This window comes from Prionailurus bengalensis, chromosome D1 (assembly GCF_016509475.1).
Source record: "Prionailurus bengalensis isolate Pbe53 chromosome D1, Fcat_Pben_1.1_paternal_pri, whole genome shotgun sequence".
NCBI classification, from domain to species: Eukaryota; Metazoa; Chordata; class Mammalia; order Carnivora; family Felidae; genus Prionailurus; species Prionailurus bengalensis.
In genome coordinates this window covers 26601365-26624401 of record NC_057346.1, presented here as the reverse complement: position 1 = coordinate 26624401, position 23037 = coordinate 26601365, and the positions used below count along the sequence as shown (strand labels likewise).

At 39.9% G+C, this 23037-nt stretch overlaps 1 protein-coding gene and 1 non-coding gene across 2 annotated transcripts in view; both read right to left on the bottom strand.

Annotated features, from left to right (window-relative positions):
- TMEM45B (transmembrane protein 45B) overlaps positions 1 to 22011 on the bottom strand; it is a 38860-nt gene extending 16849 nt beyond the window's left edge. Inside the window, exon 1 of the mRNA XM_043579824.1 lies at positions 21886 to 22011. The gene's annotated coding sequence lies outside the window, so the exon portion shown is untranslated. The remainder of the gene's footprint in view (positions 1 to 21885) is intronic.
- LOC122484541 lies at positions 1674 to 1784 on the bottom strand. The gene has a single exon (XR_006297609.1). It is a non-coding gene; the product is annotated as a U6 spliceosomal RNA (small nuclear RNA).
- Positions 22012 to 23037: the final 1026 nt, after the last annotated feature.

Sequence of the window (23037 nt, the reverse complement as noted above, 5' to 3'; positions counted from 1 at the left end):
AATGAAGTCCACCTTATCAGGTACTTCTTTCATGGATAATGTCTTTGGTGTTGTTAATTGAACAAGGTATCACCATATACAAGGTCATCTAGGTATTCTTTTATATTATCTTCTAGGAATTTTACAGCTGTGCATTTTACATTTAGATTTATGGTGCATTTGGTTGAAACAAAAGTTTCAAGTTTTGTGATGGTGTAAGGTCTGTGTCTAGATTAATTTTTTTGCATGTGGATATCCAGTTGTTCTAGCACCATTTATTGAACAGACTATCTCTGCTCCATTGTGTTGCCTTTATTCTTTTGTCAAAGGTCAGTTGATCAAGGTGTATTTCTGGGCCCTATATTTCATTGATCTATTTATCTATTTTTTTTTGCCAATACCACATTCTCTTGGTTACTAGATTTAACATAAGTCTTGAAATTGGGTAACATGAGTCCTTTGACTTTGTTCTTCAGTATTTTGTTGGCTATTCTGGGTCTTTGGCCTTTCCATATAAACTTTAGAATCAATTTGTCAACATCCATGAATAACTTTCTGGGTTCTTGATTGAAATTGCATTTAATCTATAGATCTAGTGGGGAAGAACTGACATCTTGACAATAGTGTCTTCCTGTCTATGAACATGGATTATCTTTCCATTTATTTAGTTCTTTGGTTCCATTCATCAGAGTTTTATGGTTTTCCTCTCCTTATTTTGTTAGCTTCATACTTATTTCTTTAAAAATTTTTTTTAAAATGTTTATTTATTTTTGAAAGAGAGAGAGAGAGAGAGAGAGAGAGAGCATGAGCAGGGAGGGGCAGAGAGAGAGGCAGACACAGAATCAAAGTAGGCTCCAGGCTCTGAGCTGTCAGTACAGAGCCCGACACAGGCTTGAACTCACAAACTGCAAGATCATGACCTGAGCCTAAGTTGGATGCTTAACCAACTGAGCCACCCAGGTACCCCAAGTATTTCTTTTTTGCAGGGTGCTAATGTAAATGTTGTGTTTTTAATTTCAAATTCCACTTGTTCTCTCAGACCTTTTTTGTTCCTCTCTTCCTTGTTTACTGCTGTCTTTTGTGTATAAATAATTTTTTTTTATGTTTATTTATTTTTGGGTGAGAGACACAGCATGAGTGGGAGAGAGACAGAGAAAGAGAGGGAGACACAGAATCCGAAGCAGGCTCCAGGCTCTGAGCTGTCAGCACAGAGCCTGATGCAGGGCTTGAACTCATAGACCGCGAGATCGTGACCTGAATGGAAGTCAAACTGTCAACCTAATGAGCCACCCAGGTACCCCTAATGTTCTATTCTAATTCTTCTTTTCATTTTTTTAAGCTATGTTTTTGAAACCTTATTTTTCTTTTTCAGTGCTTGCTCTAGGAATTACAGTATGCATCACTGTCTACTTTAGGTTAATATTAACTTAATTCTGGTAAAATATAGCAGCTTTGTTAATTTATAGTTTCATTTCCAACCCCCTTCATCATGCCATTGTTGGTATACATATCAACAGTCAATAAATATATTAAATATAAGTATGTGATATATATTATAAACCAACAGTATTGCAATTAGTGCTTTAAATAGGCCTTTTATTTTTTACTTTTTTATTAAATTTTGAATTTTAATTCCAGTATAGTTAACAGACATATTATATTAGTTTTAGGTATACAATATAGTAATGCAACAAAAAAATATGGAACACTTCACGAATTTGTGTGTCAATCTTGTGCAGGGAGGGGCCACATTAATCTTTGCTGTATCATTCTAATTTTAGTATGTGTGCTGCTGAAGTGAGTACTAAATAGTCTTATATTTTTCAGGAAATAGAGACAGATAGTCTTTTATATTTAATTACATATTTACCATTTCTAGTGCTCTTCATTCCTTTCTGTGCATTTGAATAACCCTCTAATCTCATTTAGTTCCAGCATGAAGGATATCCTTTAATATTTCTTATAGAGCAGTTCTGTTACCAATGAATTCTTTCAGTTTTGCTTTTCTGGAAATATCTTTATTTCATCTTCATTTTTGAAGACTAGTTAGGTTGGATATAGACTTCTTAGTTGGCAGTTTTTTCTTTCAACACTTTGATTATATCATTCCAAGGGCTTCTGACCTCCCATGGTACTGATGAGAAATCAGTTATTACTCATACTGTTATTTCCCAGTGAGTCACTTTTTTTCTTGCTTTCAAAATTTTCTTGTTGAGGCGCCTGGGTGGCCCAGTTGGTTAAGCCTCCAACCTCAGCTCAGGTCATGATCTCACAGTTCCTGGGTTTGAGCCCCGCATCCGGCTCTGTGCTGACAGAGCACAGATATTTATTTTATCTCCCCAAAATAAATAAACGTTAAAAAAATTAAAAAAAAATTTTGTTTCTTGATATCTTTGGTTTTCAGCTGTTTGACTCTGACATATCTTTGTGTTATTCATTTTGTAGGTTTTTTGTTTTGTTTTTGTTGTTGTTTTTATCTTGGCTGAGCTTCTTGGGTCTATAGTTTAATATTTTTCATCAAACTTGGGGAGTTTCCAGCCATTAATTCTTCAATTATTTTTTCTGACTCCCTTTCCCTGTTCATTCCCATGTTTAACCCATTAAGCCAAGGATTTTCAACCTCCCAATCACTACCCTGAACCGTGTCTGTTTCCCCTGGCAGCAAAACTATTTCTTTTCATGGTTAGCACCAAGTTACTTAAAAGTCTTTGAGTGAAGGGAATTAATGGCAGCAGCCCCAGGCAACAAGGCCATAGTCTCCAACTGTTGTTACTTGAAGATCTAGTAGCTTTTCAAAAATAAAAGCTTCTGTTGAGAGTTTAGCTGAACTACTCCATAATATTGCTGTCTCCTCCATTTTGTGTAGCCAGGTGGCCTGCAGGGGCAAACATGCCCTAGATAACAGCTGCAGGGCCACAAGTAAACGTGTTCAAGATATGAGTTCCCCAATGGCCCTTGTGGTAAACAGTCCTTCTCCTCTCAGGGCCTTCCCCTTATGCAGCCCTTAAATAAGACCCCTGTGAGGCTTACCAAAACCCTGTTCTTTCTTGTTTGAATTGACCAACCCAGACTTAGCCTGGGAATCCTAAGGGCTCTATTTGTGGGTCCCAGTAAAGGTATGTGCACCAGGTCCTGCCACAGTCTCCATGTGTACTCTGCCTTGACCTCCCCGTATGGCCCCTTGAGGCAGGACTTGTACCTTCTCCAGGACCTGGGAGTAATAAAATTCTCTATTTCAGTAGTATCTTGTTGAACAGAGACTCACCATCAGACACCCTGGCACCCTTCTTAGCAAATGTTAATTTAACAAAGTCACAACAGCTTCTCAATTTGTTGTCTGACTTTGGTTCATTACCAGTTCCCAGAAATGGCTGGTTTTGACAAATTGTCTAGCTTTATACAATTTTTTGGCTTGTTTTTAGTTTTTTTGCAGAAAGAAACTGCCTACCTATTCATTCTGCCTTAACTGGAAGGCCTTCTTCCCCTTCTTTTTTTCATTTTTTTTAAGACCCTATATTGATCAATATTTTTTTTTAAAATTCTAACGTTTATTTATTTTTGAGAGAGAGAGAGACAGAGTGCAAGTGGGAAGAGGCAGAAAGAGAGGGAGGCACACAATCCAAAGCAGGTTCCAGGTTCCAAGCTGTCACCACAGGGCCTGATGCAGGGCTTGCACTCATGAACTGTGAGATCATGACCTAAGCCGGAGTTGGATGCTTAACTGACTGAGCCACCCAGGTGCCCCACTGATCAATATATTTTTTTAAAAACCTCCATTTTCTTTTCATGTTTAACTGAGGTCCCTCTCAAGACCCAGCCTGTTATACTCCCTTGTCTTCCTAGCCAGAAGTGCAGAAAAACCAGCTTTGCAAATCCTTCCTGTCCCTTCTCATTTTTTTCTGAGGAGCGGTACCCTAAATAAAGGCAGAGTCCTTGTCTGTCTTTCTGTAGTGCATACCACTTGTCAAACCCCACCCTTCCCTTTTACCTGGTTTAAGATGCACCTCAGTGGATGGTAGGGCCCACAGCATGTCTGTAGAAACTGTTTCTAAATTTACTTATGCTACTTGGAAAGCTGAATACCTTGATTTGATGAGGGAGAGGAGCAGGGAGGTAGATTTCTTCCATTAATCAATTATTAGATTAGTTTATTTGCTTAGCTACATCATAGGACATGTGGTAGAAATACAGGATGGGTCAGTTTCAATAAGGAGAAACAAGGTAATAACTAATTTCAAATAGAAGAATAAAAATTTAGACTTCTGATAATTTTGATAACACCATTCAAACAGGCTAAGTCCCTGAGAAGTCTAGCTTAAAAAAATAATTTAAAAATAAGTATTAAATAAAAAAAACAAACAAACACTCAAGGGGTAAGCTGCCAAGAATTACATGGTACAAAATATTTCAATCTAAGGAAAACCCACAGAGAAGAAACATCAGAAAGTACTTCTGCAAGGAAAAGTTTCCTAACATTCTTATTTTAATATATTCATTGTTTTTTGATATTGTGTGAGATAGCATGGGAGTGTGAAGGGAAGATTGAGTGTTTTGGAGAGGTGGTAGCTTTTTTTTTTTTTTTTTTTTTTTTTTTAGTGTTTATTTTCTTTTTGAGAGAGAGCATGAGCAGGGAGGGGCAGAATGAGAGAATCCCAAGCAGGCTCCATGATGCCAGCACAGAGCCTGATGCTGGGCTGGAACTCATGAACTGCAAGATTGTGACCTGAGCTGGAGTCAGATGCTTAATGGGCTGAGCCATCCAGGCAGCCGTGGAGAGGGGGTAGCTTTGAGTTAAAGCTGGCAACCAAGAAGACTAGTGGTTCATGTTATGTCTAAGGAGATCACAGGAAAAGGAACATCATTTGAATAAGAGGTTTGACATGCTTTTCCTTGCCCTCCTTATCTTTAGCCATTTCCCCCCTCTATATTCTCTATTTTTCATTTGAGGTAAGTGAAATGAAGACAGGTTGATGGTGTCCAGAAGAGAAAATGCGGGTAAGAGTAAGGAAGAGTAGGGGACAAGGAAAGAAGAGGACAAAAGAGTCATAGACATAGAGAGAGGGAGCAAAAGAAATGAAAAATTATGGCCAATGTCATTTGCCTGTAGTTAAAAATAAAACGTGATATGGGCCTTTAAAAAAAAAAAGCCTGAATTTTCCCTTATTTTAGATGAAGAAAGTACACATAGTGGAAGGATAGGATGTATCTAGATGAGTGAGAGACTCAAAACCAAGAAGAAAAATGAATTTTATTTTCTTCCTTGAGTGCCTGGGCTTAGCAACCAGCACCCTCCAACATTAGAACCAAGGACTTGGCTTTCATACTTACTAATACATACTTAATGAATTATGGTTTATCTTCACCATGGGATATTATGTAACCATTAAAAAGAATGAATTAGAGCTATACCAGCTGTTCTAGGAGGTTTTCCATGAGAGAGCTGGCTGAGACAAGCAAGATGGAAAAAACTATTACTTATAATATGACTCCATTTTAAACAACAAAGGTAATGTCCTGCATATATGTATTACATATGTATACAGGTATATGATTATATGAACAGGGAAAGCAAAATGGAAGACTACTTTGAGGGTATTTAACACTATTCATTAAGTATTTCTGGCTCTCTGTCTTCTAGGCACATGGTATGATTGCACTTTCTGGCCCCCTTGTCATTGGGTGGGGTCTTGTGAGTTGTGGGCAGAAGTGACATGTGTTAGTGCTGGGAGGAAACACATAATTAATTGGCAGTTCCAGACCCCTCAGAACACATTTCCCTTTACCACATTACTATCAATGTTCATGACAGTAGCTTCTCCATCAGTCTAGATCCCAGAGTGAGGAGACATTGAGCAGAGCACCAAACAAGCCATGATGAACACATGGCATAGGAAAAATAAACAGTTGTTGTAATGAGCCACTAAGCTTCGTGGACTGTTTTTATCTAGGATAACCTAAGTTGTTATGAGTCATACACATATATATGAGGTTAACATGTTATGGGTAGGACACTCAGGCTTTTGCAGTTTCTTTAAAAAAATATTGGAAAGGGGCGCCCGGGTGGCTCAGTCGGTTGAGCGACCAACTTCAGCTCAGGTCATGATCTCACGGTTTGTGAGTTCAATCCCCGTGTTGGGCTCTGTGCTGCCAGCTCAGAGCCTGGACCCTGCTTCTGATTCTGTGTCTCCCTCCCTCTCTGACCCTCCCCCACTCATGCTCTGTCTCTCTCTGCCTCAGAAATAAACATTAAAAAATTTTTTAAAAAATATTGGAAAGCTTTATCATATCAAAGGAAGAAGTTATGATGCTGTAAGAATGGTAGAATTTATACCAAAAAGGTACCAAAGACTATTTTGGCAAATTGTATCTGGAACTGTCCTGACTCGTGCCTTTTCTTTCTGATACCAGATAGACACATTTTATCTTTTGAAATAGTGCCCAAGTTCTCCTTGGCTTGAAGATGGCTGTCTTCTCCCCGTGTCTTCACATACATCTTCCCTCTGTGTGTGCCTGTGTCCTCTTATAAGGGCAACAGTTAGATTAGACACCTCCCTGATGACCTCATTTTAATTTAATTATCTCTTTAAAGAGATAATCTTTAAATATAGTCACCTTCTGACATACTGGAGATCAGGACTTCAACATATAAATTGGGGGATGGGGAGCATAATTCAGCCCATTATACCACATTTTATTTATTCATCACTTAATTGACATTTCCATATACTTTTGTAGATTTAATTACTAAATCACTAAAAAAGACAAATCAGATGTATCAAAGAAGACACTCTGAAGGTTTAAACAACCTTACTAAGTATTGCTGCTTTGTATTTCTGGGACAGTTTTTCTTAATGAATCTGAAAATCGCCCTCATATGGTTCTAGAAGTCTCAATGCTTTATTGCTATTTCTCTCTTTTTCTTTTTTTAAATAACAGCCTTATTGACATATAACTCATATACCATAACATTCACTCCTTTGAAATATATAATTCAGTGATTGATGGTATATTCACAGTTGTGCAACCATTACCACTATCTGATTTTAAAACATTTTCATCAACCCCGAAAGAAATCCCACACCCATTAGCAATCATTCTTCATTTCCTTTCAACCCCTCTGACTCTGGCAACCACTAATCTACTTTCTATCTCCATGAGTTTGCCTATTCTAGATATTTCATTTAAGTGGAATCATATATCTCTGCCTCTTTCACATAGCATGGTTTGAAGGTTCATCCATGTTGTAGCATGTAAAAGTCCTTCATTCCTTTTCATTGCTGAATAATATTGCATTGTACAGATATGTCACATTTTGTTTATCCATTCATCTGGTTTTTAAATCTTAATCTTTTAATTTTTTAAAAAGTTTTATGTTTTAAGTAGGCTCCATACCCAATGTGGGGCTCAAACTCATGACCCTGAGATCAAGAGTTGCATGCTCTACCAACTGAGCTAGCTAGGTGCCCAATCCTTTATATTTTTAACTGAAGTATGGTTGACATATAATATCCATTCACGTGTTGATGGATATTTGGGTTGTTATGAATAATGATACTATGAATATTGGTGTACAAATTTTTGTGTGTACCTATGTTTTCATTTCTCTTGGGCATACACTAGGAGTGGAATTACTTGGTCATATGGTAACTCTATGTTTAACATTTTGAGGAACAACCAGACTCTTTTCCAAAATGGCTGCACCATTTTCCCATCTCACCAGCAGTGTATGAAGGTTCCAATTTCTCCACATCCTTCCCAACACTTGTTATGTTCATCTTTTTAATTTTAACCATACTAAGGAGTGTGAAGTATATCTCATTGTTTTGTTTTATTTTGCTTCCCTAATGAGTAGTGATGTGAAGCATCTTTTCATGAGCTTATTGGGCATTTGTATATCTTCTTTGGAGAAATGCCTATTCAAATTCATTGCCCATTTAAAAAATTTTTAAATTGTTGAGTTGTAATAGCTCTTTATATATTATAGATACAAGTTCTGTATCAGATATATGATTTGAAAATATTTTCTTTTTGTGGGTTGTCTTTTTACTTTCTCTATTGTGTCCTTTGGTTCACAGAAACTTTTGATTTTGATGAAGTCAGTTTATATTTTTTTCTTTTGTGGTTTGTGCTTTGGTGTCATATCTAAGAAGCCATTGCTTAACTCAAGACCATGAAGATTCAATCCTATGTTTTATTCTAGGATTTTTACAGTTTTATCTCTTACATTTATGTCTATGATCCATTTAATTAACTTTTGTATGTGGTGTGAAGTAGTGATCCAACTTCATTTTTTGCATATCTAATTGTCCCAGCCATTTGTGGAAAAGATTTTTCTTTCCCCCATTGAATTGTCTTAGTGCCTTTGTCTACCTTCTACTCTTGAAAATGGATTTCATCAATCTTCAAAGAAGGGTCTTGCCTACAATAAGATGAAACTGTGGTAAAGAATGAGTAATTCAACAATTATGACACATATATTAAATGTTTTAATAGAGTGTGCAGAGTGTTATGACAATGAAAGTAGGACTCTGACTCAGCCTGGGAGAAATAGGAGAAAGATTATAGAGGGAAGTCTCCCTAAAACTTCCTTGAAAAACAGGTAAACATAGGTAGTGTGCGTAAAGCTCCAGACAGAGCAAATAGTACATGCCTAGACTAAGAAGCAGGTGTAGCCAATCATCCATATGGTCAGAATCGAGCTAGATAATGTTTCTTACTCTCTTTACCCTACCATTCCCACTTTCTTTACCAAGAAAGACCTAATGTCATTCTCTTCCATGGCTGGAATGCATTAAACCTTTAAATTGTCTTAGGTTGGGAATGAACAGAACAGTATACTTAAAAGTCAAATCAACCAGACATTGTAGTCCTATGTGCCCAAGAATCTCTAGAAAGGATATAAACCAACTCACAAATGGGCCTGAGGAAGGTTAAGTTAGAAAGATGCAAGTCAAGTTTTATATTAGTTCAGGTGAATTCTATTTCCTTAATTTCCCTAAAGGAAACTGGATTCCTACATGTTCCTTTAAGGGGGAAATACAGTCATATAATAGAAAGAGCACAAACTATGGAGCATCAGTCTTTGCTGCTTTTACTGGTAAGGTCATGGACAACTTCCCTAACCTCTCGGTACCCTTTCAGTACCCTTTCTTCCAAAATGAGGACCTTAACACTACCTCAGAAGCATCTTGTGAGGATTAACTGAGAATGTCTAGCAGCTAACTATAGTAAGTGTTTAACAAATATTAGTTTCCTCTCTTCTCTGGTGTTCTCATACTTATTCCCACAATTAATGGGGGAGAAACCTGGCTTCTCTTTTAGGAGAAGTATAATTATTGAACTAAGGCTGCTGTATCTTTTAGTACTAACTTCAAGTGGGGAGAGGGGAATTATGTTGAACCTCTACCTGACCCTGGAGAAGGTAGTGGGTTTTTTCATTTTTTAAAATGTTTATTTATTTTTGAAGGAGGGAGAGAGAGAGAGAGACAGAGCATGAGTGGGGGAGGGGCAGAGAGACAGAGATGGAGACACAGAATCTGAAGCAGGCTCCAGGCTCTGAGCTGTCAGCACAGAGCCCAATGTGGGGCTTGAACTGATGAGCTGGCCCAAAGTCAGATGCTTAATCGATTGAGCCACCCAGGTGCCCCTGAATACCTTTTTAATAGAAATGAGATATGTGTTTGGTCAGTAGGCAAATAGGTAATGGGGAGAACACAGAATATTATTTTGAATCTGTCTTTGCCAACAGAAACACTTAAATGGCTTCTGGCCTGAGTTTACTTTGGAATACAACCAACCCTGCCTGACTCAGCTTTCTGTTACTCTGCAAATAACAAGCCTAATACCTCCCGCTTTCTTCTATGAGCTGCTTAGCAGTAAAATGCAGAGGAAGCACAAGGTACAGAGTTGAAAGTTCTCTGTGGCCCATGGCTGATGTGACTATGGTTTAGTCCTGAACTTCAGGCAGAGTATCCCTGCTCTATAGTAGCCTGGGAGCCCTTAAATAATTCTGGAGTCTGTCACTTTTTAAAAAATTTTATAGCTACTACTGTCATTGTTATTTTCTCTGTAAGTTGGTAGGTAGGTCCTTGGTCAGAAGGCTCAAAACCAGAATAAGAATTTGAGCCTTGTTCTGGCATGAGTTCATGATGCTGTGGAACAAAATTCCATGAATAAGAGCTCAGTTACCTCCCAAGTGAGTTTAGATTTCTAAGCAAAAGATGGTCTCATTCCTGCTTCCATTTTTTTTTAATGGGATCCCATTAAATATGCTGGGTGCTGAGGAAATAATAAAATGAATAAGAAATGACCCCTCTTAAAATTTGTATGGAACCACAAAAGACCCTGAATAGTCTAAGCAATCTTGAAAAAGCAAAGCAAAGCCGGAGGTATCACAATTCCAGACTTCAAGTTGTATTATAAAGCTGTACTAATCAACAGTATGGTATTGGCATAAAAATAGACACATTGGTCAATGGAACAGAATGGAAAGTCCAAAGACAAATCCACAATTATATGGTCAATTAATCTTTGACAAACCAGGAAAGAATATCCACGGGGAAAAAGACAGTCTCTTCAACAAATGGTGCTGGGAAAACTGGACAGCAAAGTGCAAAAGAATGAAACTGGACCACTTTCTTACACCACACACAAAAATAAATTCAAAATGAATTAAAGACCTCAGAGTGAGACCTGAAACCATAAAAATCCTAGAAGAGAGCACAGGCAGTTATTTCTCTGACATCGGTGGTAGCAACTATTTTTTCTAGTTAGGTACCTTAAGGCAGGGGAAATGAAAGCAAAAATAAACTATTGGGACTACATCAAAATAAAAAGTGTTTGCACAGCAAAGAAACACAACTAAATCACACAACTAAAGGCAACTAAAAAGCAACCTATGTAATGGGAGAGGATAGTTGCAAATGACATATCCATAAAGGATTAGTATCCAAAATATATAAAGAACTTATAAAACTCAACACTCAAGAACCAAATAATGTGATTAAGAATGGGCAGAAGATATGAGCAGACATTTCTTCAAAGAAGACATACAGATGGTCAACAGACACATGAAAAGATACTCATCATCACATATCATCAGGGAAATGCAAATCAAAACCACAATGAGATATCACCTCACACCTGTCAGAATGGCTAAAATCAACAACACAAGAAAAAATGGATGATGGCAAGGAGGTGGAGAAAAAGGAACCCTTGTGCACTGTTGGTGAGAATACAAACTGGTGCAGCTGCTCTAGAAAACAGCGTGGAGGTTCCTCAAAGAGTTAAAAGTAGAACTACCGTATGATCCAGCAGTCACACTACTGGGTGTTTACCCAAAGAATACAAAAATTCTAATTCAGAGATACATGCACTCCTATGTTTATAGCAGCATTAAATAAATACAATAGTCAAACTATGGAAGCAGCCCTTAGCACTCAGCGTGAAGCCTGACATGGGACTGGATCCCATGACTCTGGGATCATGACCTGAGCTGAAATCAAGAGGCGACACTCACCCGACTGAGCTACCCAGGTGCCCTTTAATCTGTGCTTTTGATTGGATCCTCACCTGTGTCCTCTGAGTTCTAGCACTCATGAACTTCTCTCACCCTTTGTTGCCTTCTTCCTGTCAACTATAATCAGGCCCAAGAATTTTTCACACAAAATAATAAGAGAAAAAGGAAAAAGAAACAAAAAATTCTGTTTGGACCTGGGTCCCTGAAGAACCATTGTGTATCTCTCTTCCTATTTACTATTCCAAACATAAAAGTAATATAGCTAATGTATATAAAAGTTGTAAAGAATAACAGCTGTGTGGCATGACTCAGCTTAAGAAACAGAACATTACTAACATCTTTGGAGCTTCCTATTGACACATCCTTGATAGCTTCCCTGACTTCCCTCTTGAGAAGTAGCATCATTTTGAATTGTGTGTTTAGCAATCACTCACTTTTGTCTTGCTCTATACTACATACATTTAGTACATACATGATCTCCAAACAACATATAGTTTTGCAAAATTTTAAACTTTTTACATATGTTCTCAAAATAGGTGGATCTTTTTCTCACCATCTCACCTAGTCCAGAGCCAAAATGCCTTTGATAATAGGTTTATTTATAGACAATTACAGTTTCTAATATTAAAATTATTTGGAAAGTCATTAATTATTGAATTAAATAACCACTTAAATGAAATTGTCTTTGGATAGAAAGGGATTTTGATGGTTTGTGTATTGCAATCAAACATTGTCAAAATCAGTTAAATTTCATGAAAAAACCTGGAAATACAATTGCTGTCTCCATTTAGTTCTGCTCCTTCACCACCATGACACTAAAATTACATTCACAGGTGTCACCAAATCTCTTCATATTGCTTCATCAGTGGAAATCTTTAAAATATTATCTGAGTAGACCTCTCTTCTGTTCCTGCACTACTCTGTAGCTGACACCATCCCTTAGTCACTCATTTTTGGAATTATCTACTGCTCTTGGCTTTCAAGATACTATTCTCTCCTGGCTCCCTTCATCTGCTATAATCTTCTTTTTCTCCGTTAAATGGTCCTCTTCTTTTTCCTGTGTCTTAAACACGAGCAGACTTTGGTCCACTGTTCTATATAGCTTCTTCTGGCAAGAACTCATACATACCCATAGTTCCATTACCACCCGCACGCTGATGACTCTTTTCTCTAGCCTTGACCTTTGCCCTTAGTTTCAAACTCATATATCTAACAACTTGCTAAACTAACAGACACACAAAAACATGTAGATTCTTCTTAGACACCTCAAAGTCAACATGTCCCAAACTGAATTCGTCATCTTCTTTCCCCACCAGATTGGTAATGGCTTAACATCCAGTTACTTCTAAAGCCAGATTCCTAGGACTCATCTGAGACTCCCTTTTATCCCTCTCTCTGCCCTGCAGTGTCCCAATTCCCCAAGAGACTAAAATATTCTGCTTATTTTGGCTACCCAAATTTTCTGATGTTCTTTTTCCTTTCTAGTCCTACGATAGTTATCTCATTTAGGCTCTCATTGTCTTTTGCCTGGACCACTGCAGTGCCTCCAATCCTGCCATCCATAAATCCTTTTTCCACTCTGCTACCAGAGTCATCTGCCTAAAATGTAAATCTGACTACGCCACTATAGAATCTAAAACATTTCACTGACTAACCACCACCCAGATGTAGTCCATGCCCCTTTGCATTGCATATACCCAGAATGTGGCTCTTGGCCTGTCTCTCAAGCCTCATCTCTCATCTGTCCCCACCACAAACCTTACAGTGCTCATGCTATTCCCTCCACCTTGTGTGTCTTTTCCATTTTTTCTTCGCGTGACTTCCCTTTTCTCAGTTTTCAATAGGTGTGCCATATCTCCTCTAGAAAGCTTTCTGTGAACTTCCAGGCTAGGCTATGGCCCCACCTCTGTTCTAGCATAGTACATTACGCATATCTTGATTTTTATCACTTAGCCTGTTATATTAAAATTACACATTTACGTGTCTTACTCACTAGACCATAGGCTCCTCAAGAGCAGAGATCTTATCTACTTCGTGTTAAAGTTCCCATAAACTTTCCCATAAAGTTCCCATAAAGCTTGCCATATAATAACAGGTCTTGATCTGAACTGAACTAAATCAACCTAGCCATAATCCTGAATCATGAGGACACTAGCTCCTGAATCCAGTCATTTCTAAGGGTGCTGCTATCATTACTTTTTCATATAATTTTTAGAGCGAGATGAGTCCTTGAGAGATCTTCTAGTCCTTAAGAGATCATGCCTCTCAGACTGGTGTACAGGTAAGCCCCAACAGTCAAAATATCTGAAATCACATGACCAACATGGTTACCATCATAGAATTATCAATTTCACCTTAAGATTTTGGGGAAAATTATTTTCATGTTAAAACAGAGATGTGGGGCACCTGAGTGGCTCAGTCTGTTAAGCATCCAGCTATTGATTTCAGCTCAAGAGCATAATCTCAAGGTTGTGAGATCAAACCCCACATGGGGCTCTGTGCTGATAGCATGGAGCCTGCTTGGGATTCTCTCTCTCCCTCTCTCTCTCTGTCCCTCCCCTGCTCATGCTCTCTTTCCAAAAACCAGCAGCAGCAGCAGCAGCAGCAACAACAACAACAACTAAAAAGATGTATTTGAAGGTAGCATAAATTTTTTTAGCATTAAGGGAGACTATAGCTTCTGCCATGCTGTTTTCAGCCAAGCCTCCATGCCATGAGAATACAAGTTCTATGGTGAGTGGTAGCATTTGAGAAACACTAATCTACAAGATCATTTGATCTTGTAGTTTAGTTCTTGTTCTCTATAAAAATAAACAATCCAAGTGAGAAAAAAAACCTAGAAATTATCTCAAAAACAGCCAGAAGAGAGAGATTTTTCATCCTGGGTCTAGGTTAGTTTAAACAGGTGTCCACCTGATAGGCAGGATAGGTCTTCTGAAATTAGTACATCAGTGTGCTTTGTGCAAAATATACCAGAAGACAAATGACGGTAGGGGAGAAGAGACAAAAAAAAAATGTTAGAATGGAACAAAGAGAAAGTCTGGGTCAAAGTGGGGGCCAGATCAAAGAGAGTGGAAGTTAGCAAAGGACAGTACAAGAGTGGCATGGAACAAGAGAGAAAAAAACATCCAAATAGAACTGTGATTAAAAATGGTGCCAGATGTAGGGTGTTTGGTGATAACCCAAGAAATTATTACATCTTCAGTAAGATGATACAGGGAGTTGTCACTCCTGGAAATTCTACCTGAAGTCCTGGTAGAAGATCTTCCCAGTCTTTTTTCCAACAGCTGTTCCACACATCAAATTTGAGAAGGAGGTATCATCTTCCAGAAAAAAAATGGCATAAAAAGATGCAAAGGAAACAGAGGAAACATCAAGGGGACAAGTAGGAAGGGTTAATTTAAAATGGGTAATGGAGTCAATTTATCTAGGGCCTCTTATGTATCAGGCATGGTTCTAAGTGATGGCGAAACAGAGATAACAGGGCTGGGCCCCAGTCTTCAAGGGCTTTGCTGTCTTCTTTAAAGGTGCCTGAGAAGGAAGAGCCAACAGTACAAAATCTGGTATCTAATGCCTAGGCTTTCTGATGAAGATGTCTTTCAAAGCTAAGTCAGGAATCATTCCTGTAACACATATTATCTGGTGCCTTTTTGTGATCTAAAACTTTCCCAGCAAAGAAAAAGTGCTGACCCTGCCCCAAGTTTTGGGTATCACATGTCAGGCTAAGCAAAGAAAGAAAATAGTATGGATTTGCAGAGTGACCTTCAAGGGCAGAAATTCTCCCCCAAATTCTGTAACTAAGACATTCTTTGGAGGTATTAGGAAAATATTTTCTCAATATAACCTCTTAAAGAGAAATAAGAAGCTAACTATAATTTTCCATCTTAATTAAATATTCTTCTAAGTGTCATTATTAAGATTAAGATAAATATTGGCATGATATGGAGCTTCTCCAAAGGCCCTAACTTATTCTGGATTAAGTATTTCTCCGCCGGTGGGTAATAAATGTTTCGCAAATGGTTATTCCAAAATAATTTGTTGTACTTGTTACACTAAAATCTCAGGCCTTTTTATTTTTACTTATTTATTTTTTAAGTAAGCTCTATGCCCAGTATGGGGCTTGAACTCACAACCTCAAAATCAAGAGTCACATGCTTTACCAACCCAGCCAGTCAGGTGCCCTAGAGCGTCTTGCTTTTTAATAGAAAATAACTCACTCTCCGTGGAAGACTGCTGATTGTCTCCCTGCTGCTGACAAAAGACACACAGAGGAACACAGGGGTACACAGAGGCAGCCACTTCAAAGGGGGGGCGGGCAGAGTCAAGAACTAAATTCTAAATGTTTGACTCCTAAACTACCACTTACCCACTCAAAACAAGAACCTTTCCTATTAAATGGATTACATAATAAATAAATCAAACTTACTAATGGTCTTTTCTCAAACAGGAATAAATGGCTAGAGATGGGGTCTTCCTGATGAGAAACTGATTAGACTAGAAAGCTGCTAGAGACACAATGATGAGCCATCAAAAAAGCCTGCTCTGGATAATTGCCCTACAATGAAGCTCACAATCTGCAAGCCACACTCACAGACTATACATTTTGGCATTTTTGGTACACCATTCTTAAACACGGACAGTTGAATAAAGCTTCTGCCATAAAAGGCAGAACAGAAACAACAGAAAAAAAAGGGGCCTTTGAAAATATACAGACACCATTCGGGATACTCTCAAAATTAGAAAAAAATCAGAGCTAATATTCTCAGGGAAATAGGAAAAGATACTGCATCCATAAAATAGGAGCAGGATGCTATAAAAATTTCTTGAAAGCCGCCTCACCCCACCCAAATAAAAGTCCTTGGGAATTAGAAATATGATGAAAGAAATGTAAAAATTTAATATAAGGGTGGGAATATTTATTAGAACTAAAAGATTAGAGTTTTTTTTTTTAAATAGAAAAGATAAGAAACCAAGAGGGAAGATTCAAGAGATCCAGCATCTAAGTAATTTAACGTAAGTTGCAGAAAGAACAGAGGAAATTATGTGACAGAAGAAAACTAAAGAATATGATTTTTAGATTGAAGAGTCCTTTAAAGTATCCAAAACAATGACTGGGGGGAAAAAACCCAAACCAGTATGAACTAACAACATTGTGAAATATCAGAACATGAGGACTAAACAAAAGAAAACCCTACAAACTTCCAGACAGAAAAAAAAAATGCATGGGATCAGAAATCATAATGGCATCAGCTTCTCAACTGAGCGATAAGAAGGGAGAAGAAAACGGAGGAATGCCTTCAACATTCTGAGGGGAAATTAATTCCAACTGATAACCTATATCCAGCCAAACCATCAATCAAATATGATGGAAGAAAAATGACATCATAAATGTACAAAAACTCAAAAAGCCAGGTCCTGGGGGGCCTGAATCTTCTATAATTTGGGGAGCCCTCTTTAAGAAAAAAATAATAAAATTACCAACACAAAATTGGGTGTGAACATGAATATTTATTTAGATTGAGAAGAGAAATCACAACAAATGGGAACCTTGGAGATTCATGGCTCTTTCTTCTAAAATCTTTTTAGAAAATGTGCCCCAAATGCTTCATGATGGCGACCTGGCTTTTCCTCTCCACTTGTCAACTTTCAACAGTTTGCAGCCCTCACAGAGGCCTGCAAATGTGAACTTCAGCAGCTCCTGGATAAATTTGCCTCTGTCTCCACGTGGCTTTTCTCAGGAAGCCATGCTCCAGCAAGACCAAGGAGTGAGAGGGCACAGAATCCAAGAAACAGGAATCCGGTACAATTGACAAGGTGGTAGCAAAGGAAGCTCCCAGTGCAACAAGGAGCTCAGAATAACCAGTTTCAGAGAATAGGGGGCTGGGCAGGGATGCTTCCAAGAAAAGCATATCAGACTGACTACTTACTTGATGCTTAACTCTCTACTGAGAGGAATTTTACCATCCTGTCAAAGTTTGAGTCAGAATTGTAATGAGTACTCAAAAAACCTAAGCAACTGAAGAAGAGGTAGCAATTACTAACTCCAGGTATAGAGAAAGGTTGTACAAGAAAGGAAGTGTAGAAATCATGGTGTATCACATAGCTGGAAAAAGTCATAATAATGTAAACACTAAACATTGCTATATCAAAAAAAAAATAGGCTATAACTATATTAGGACCTTGCAAGAAAGGGAAACAAATATGAAAAAGAATAATGAGGGTATAAGAGAGCTACATCCTTATCCTCCCTGGTAGGATGTCAATAGATACTATCCAGAACTGGGAAAAGAATGAGAAATAGCCAGTATTAGCATGTTACTTGGGAATATGGTGGTAAGTATGAGAAAAACATAGATGAGAGACTGAAAGTCATTGCCTCTAGGGAGGTAGCTGTGTAGACTCAGTAAAAGCCTTGTAGAACTTGTGACTTTTAAGACTCTCCATTTATTTGTGTTGACCAAAATTTAGAAACACCCTGAAGAGGGATGAGACAGAAAGCCTTTGGAAATAAAATGAAGGTGCCTCTGATAAACTAGCCCCAATTCAATGTTTTTCAAATTATGATCCTGTGACCACCTGTGTTCAAATTATCTGGAGTGCCAGCTTATCATTCAGATTTATAGACTCATTCCAGACCTAAATAATCAGCATTTCTTGGGGATGGACCTCGGAATCTATAATTTTAAAAAGTTCCCCTACATCCACTGCATTATCTATTGCTTTTTTAATAAACCAAAAAGCAACAGGTAAAAATAAAATAAAAATAAAAAAAAATAAAACAACAACAACCCATATAGAAACAAAGAGTCAATGACTCATAAAACATATTATGGCAGATGCTGCTAGTTGCTTACCCTATATCTATTTTCCCCTTCTTCCTTAACAGACTCCCTATTTTGTTATATTGGCAACATGGCTGACTAAAACACTAGATTTGCTCAGGTTTTCCTATAATTAGGAGTGGTTATGTGACAGAGTTCTTATATGAATGAGGTATAAGCAGTCTATTGGGTGGAACTTTCAAGAGTGATATTATTAAAAAACAAGGACAGATTCAGCTGGTACATGCCTTCTGCCCTTCCTTCTGCCCTTCTTTCTGGTAAGCCCTCTCTGACACGAAGAGGTGCCTGTCTCTCAGTGAGGACAAAAGTGCATGCTAAGGATGGTGGTGCAGGAAGACAGAGGAATCTGGCCCAATCCTCAGCTTCTCACCCCCAGGCATCCAGCTATTTGAGAAAAACAAACTCCTCACTTACTAAGTTATTGTAGTAGGGTTTTCCGTTACTTGTAGCTGAATGCAGTCCTAATGACATCTCATCCTTGTTCAAACGTTTGTTTGGTAAGTATTGAACGCATTTTATTGAGTGCCCACTACGGGCACTGTGCTCAGAAAAACACAATGGGCCAGACCAAAAGGCTTTTTCTCTCACGGACTGTGGAATCCAGTTAGAGTAGGAGAATCTACGGATATTTGAGTCCAGGATTCAGGGAGGCTATAGTTTGCTGTCACAGACCCAAAACTGAACCACCTAACTTATGTATCTAGGAAATCCTCGAGGGACCACATGCTGGAAACAGCAGTAGTCTGAACACTGGGAAGCCTAGGTTTGAGCTGCAGTTCTTCAGCCAAGTAGGTTTGGGTACTTGCTTAATTTTTCCTGAATCCCCTTTTGTTCTTGGAAGAAACAAAAAGATTGGGCATGATAAATATTTCAGGCTATCCGCAGCTCTAAAATATTTTTGCAGTTACAATGAACAAAGATGGGCATGAAAGATACCAAACAAGAATGTTCCTAAATTTAGATTCTAAGAGTTCATAGTCAGAGAGTATGGTAAGTAAATGTTCAGGAAAAACAAATCACAGACAACTCCTCACCCCCAAATTACACAAGCAAACAAAAGAGCTCCCCTGTAGGGAGCTGAGGTATTACGGAAGAAGTTCGGGCTTAAGGTTGGCTTTGCCACTTAACAGCTGGATAACCTCAGGCCAGATACTCAGTATTTCTGTTTCAGTTTCCTCAATTATGAAACAAGCTATTACTATTTCCTCACAGTGCTGCTTATGGAAATCGCCTTGTACTCTAAAGCTGCCGTGGTATCAATAATGGTTTATGATATCTAAATTCCACAGGGAAATACATGAGTGTACTTTGGTATCTTCAGCTTAAATTCTTCATCACAGAAGGCTGATAGATCTTTTGAGTTTCAGGGAGCCTGGGTGGCTCAGTTGGTTGAGTGCCTGGAATTCTCTTTCTCTTCCTCTCTCTCTGCCCCTCCCCTGCTCCTGCTCTCTCTCTCAAAATAAATAAATAAACTTAAAAAAAAAAAGATCTTTTGAGTTTCTTTGTCCCTTCAGTAGTGCACCTTGTGACCCATTTTATTTTCACACAGAGAACAGACAAGAGAAACAAAAACAGCTCAAATTCAAATAATCTCTGTTTATTTCTAGCCCCCAGTAAAGGTTTGGGGGAGAAGACTGTTTAATTAAAAGGGAAGCTGAGTCCAAATGACGTGTGGGGATTCTAGTACTTACTTGTAGCCTCTAATTGTTCCTATTGGATATTGCATAGTATTGTACATGATTTAGTTTTTGTTTCATGACCTGTCCATAGAAACAAATACAGATTTGAAATCTCATACATGCCCATTAGTTGATGACAGAGTGGTGACTTCTATTCTCTTACCGACAATTATAAAAAGTTTTGCAATAACAGGAAATTTGGCTATGGAATAGGCTCTACATGTGGTAAAACTGCCCTTACCCACTTTCAACAAACAAATGCATTTGAGGGAAGGAGATAATCCTTTAATTATAACCAACATAAGCAATTTCTGTACTTTGACCGTTTAAACATGGCAGCCGATGTTAACTTGAAGGTGGTAAGGAGACAAGAGAGAAGTCTTTCTTTCTCTTTACTCCTTTTCTCCCCCAGCCCTTGCCAAATCCTATCTCAAAGTTCCATTTGCTGAGATTAGGCAAGAGACACACCAAGGACATACTGGGGAACATTCCAAACAGAATCATTGGGCCATCACAACCAATTCCAGAACCCACAGAATACATGAAATAAGTACGTGGTGATACTGTGCCTCCCATGGAACAAGTAAGAAGATATCAAAGTCCTTTAAAAGGAAAGTGAATGCTTGGCTTTCCTAATACCAGAACCATTAGTGCACAGCCAGAAATAATGCCTCCCTTCTGCTTATGTCAGGCACTCTCCCTTGGAAAATCAGAGAACCATATTCAATAAAGCTTTCGTATCAATTGCATGGCTTTCTCAGAAACTCTAGGAACAGAGGGTAACTACATCCTTATTGAGCCCATGAACTCTCAGTCCATGAAGAACTATGTTGGACTCTCAGAGTGTATGAGGAGTCTCCCCTACGTGATTTAACATGGACAAACCCCGGATTGTATTGAACAGGTTGCACATCTGGCCAAAGAGTACATGTTTCTTAGGAATGATAAGCCGTACTACCTATTAAAGTGAATGTAAAGACACAGATAAAATTCTTATGCCACTTTATGAGCCAAACAGGGCGGTGATAGGGCAATGAGGCAAATGGTCAGGGATGGGGAGGAACATGGCACTCACTGAGGGAAATGGCAGAAGACGTGAAGGAAATGGTCACTTCTGTGACTCTTACTTAGAAGAGGTAGCTGGCTAAAACTTCGAAAGGCTGAAATGCAAATCTTTCTTATATCTAGGGCTAGATTATGTTTCCAGAGGTTATCCTTCTGCACCCAGGCAGGGTCCCCTAAAACTATTTTTAGGTCCAGTGTAAACCTCCCCAACCCCTGCTAATCTTACCTCTTTGCGCCTGACATCCGTTTCTACCCACTGAAGTATTAGTGGGAGCTAAATCATGACCCAGGAAACTTTATCAGTCAATCGCCTCTTACTAAATTCTAGGCTTCCTGGTTTAAGGAAGTATCGGTTGGCGGTGTTTGTGGAGTGGCGCTAAAAGGACAGACAGTAGGAGGTAAGTGCCCACGGCGGTGTGGAGCTGGAGAGGAGAGGTCATGGGCCGGGTGTCCCCGGATCCTCGGGTCCTCGGGGGTGGGGTGGGGGGGAGAGGGGCGTTGGTGGAATGGAGGGCAGGGGCTTAACCCTCCGAAGCTCCGCTCGCCTGGCCACACGGTCGACCTGACTGGCTGGGGACGCAGCAGTTTTCATTCTAGGGCCGCCGGCGACCCGACCCAGGTGCGCACGGCTCCCGGGCAGTCCAGCTCCTCCCCCTGCCCTGCCGGAGCCCGCTCCCCCCGCCGAATCCCCTCCCGTTCCGAGCGCCCCCCTGCTCTGTCCGAGCCCCCTCCCCATCGGAGGCCCCCTCCGCTGGCCCGGCGTCCGCGGAGTCCGAGCCCCCGGCCCGTGGCGGCGTCTCACCTGCGCGGAGCGCCTTCGTCCTGCGCCGACTGCGGCCGCCACTCAGCAGGTGCGAGCGCCCGGCCCGGCCTGGCCCAGCAGCGCGACTGCCTGCCCTCCCCACCGCAGACTGACCGCCTCGCCCCGCCGGTGCCGAACGTGCGGAGCCTCCCGGCTCTAAGCCCGAACTTCCCTCCACGCCCCCCGACACTCCCGCCGGGGCGCAAGACACGCCCTAAGGTGTGCTCCAACAGGGGCGGGGTCCTGGGCACCCAGGGCGAACTGCGACTAACCGTGACCTCCTATGATGCAAAGCAATTACAGAAACCTGGGAGGCGGCGAGGACTGTGGCGAAGAGGCTGTCGCAAGGAAGACTGTTTACCGAGCGACGCAATCGGTGAACACACCGAACTAGTCACCGATCTCCCTCCAGCAAAGGCAGGCACTGGTGTCCCATCCTGGACGAGAGTCCAGTTCTCTGGTTTAAGCTTGGGGTCACATGAGTTCATTCATTCATCCGACAGATCTGCCGCCTGTTACACCCACGCAGTTCTAGGTGCTAGAGAAAAGAGCTGCGAAGGAGACAAAGCTCTTGCTGGGAGGGGCTCCCTTCCTGCTAAGAAATGCACGCCTTTCTTGCAGTAGCCTGTGATCTCGGTGCCCTCATCTGTAAGGTAAGGGGTTGGCCTCCTAGTTTCCTACCCTAGCTCATAATCCCCTGTGGAAGTGAAAAACTTCCCCCTTAGCAAGATCTACAGCTCCATCCCAGACCTACTGATCAGAATCTCCGGAGGAGGTCGTCAGAGGGACCGGTTAAGAGTTACTTAGGTGACCAGAGGAAGTCAGGGCTGAGAATCGCCCCTCTGGATCTCTAAGATGCCTTCCAGCTGATCCCATTGTTGATAGTCCTGGAAACCAAGAAAGTCTTCCTGGAAAAGATGCTGCATGTGGGTTTTAAAGAAAGGCAGAGGATACACCCTAGCAGGGCGGCAGGGGATAGGATCCCAAGGGCAGCTTCTCTTGATCAAGTAGTCTTTCTTTTTTGTGAAGTCAAAAGAGACTTTTGAGAATAAGGCATCAACTTGAGCAAATCCTTCCTCTATAGAACAGAGTGAATGAGGCCTGGTGGAAGAGATAATGGCAGAGAGGCACTGCTATCACTTAAAAGGCTAA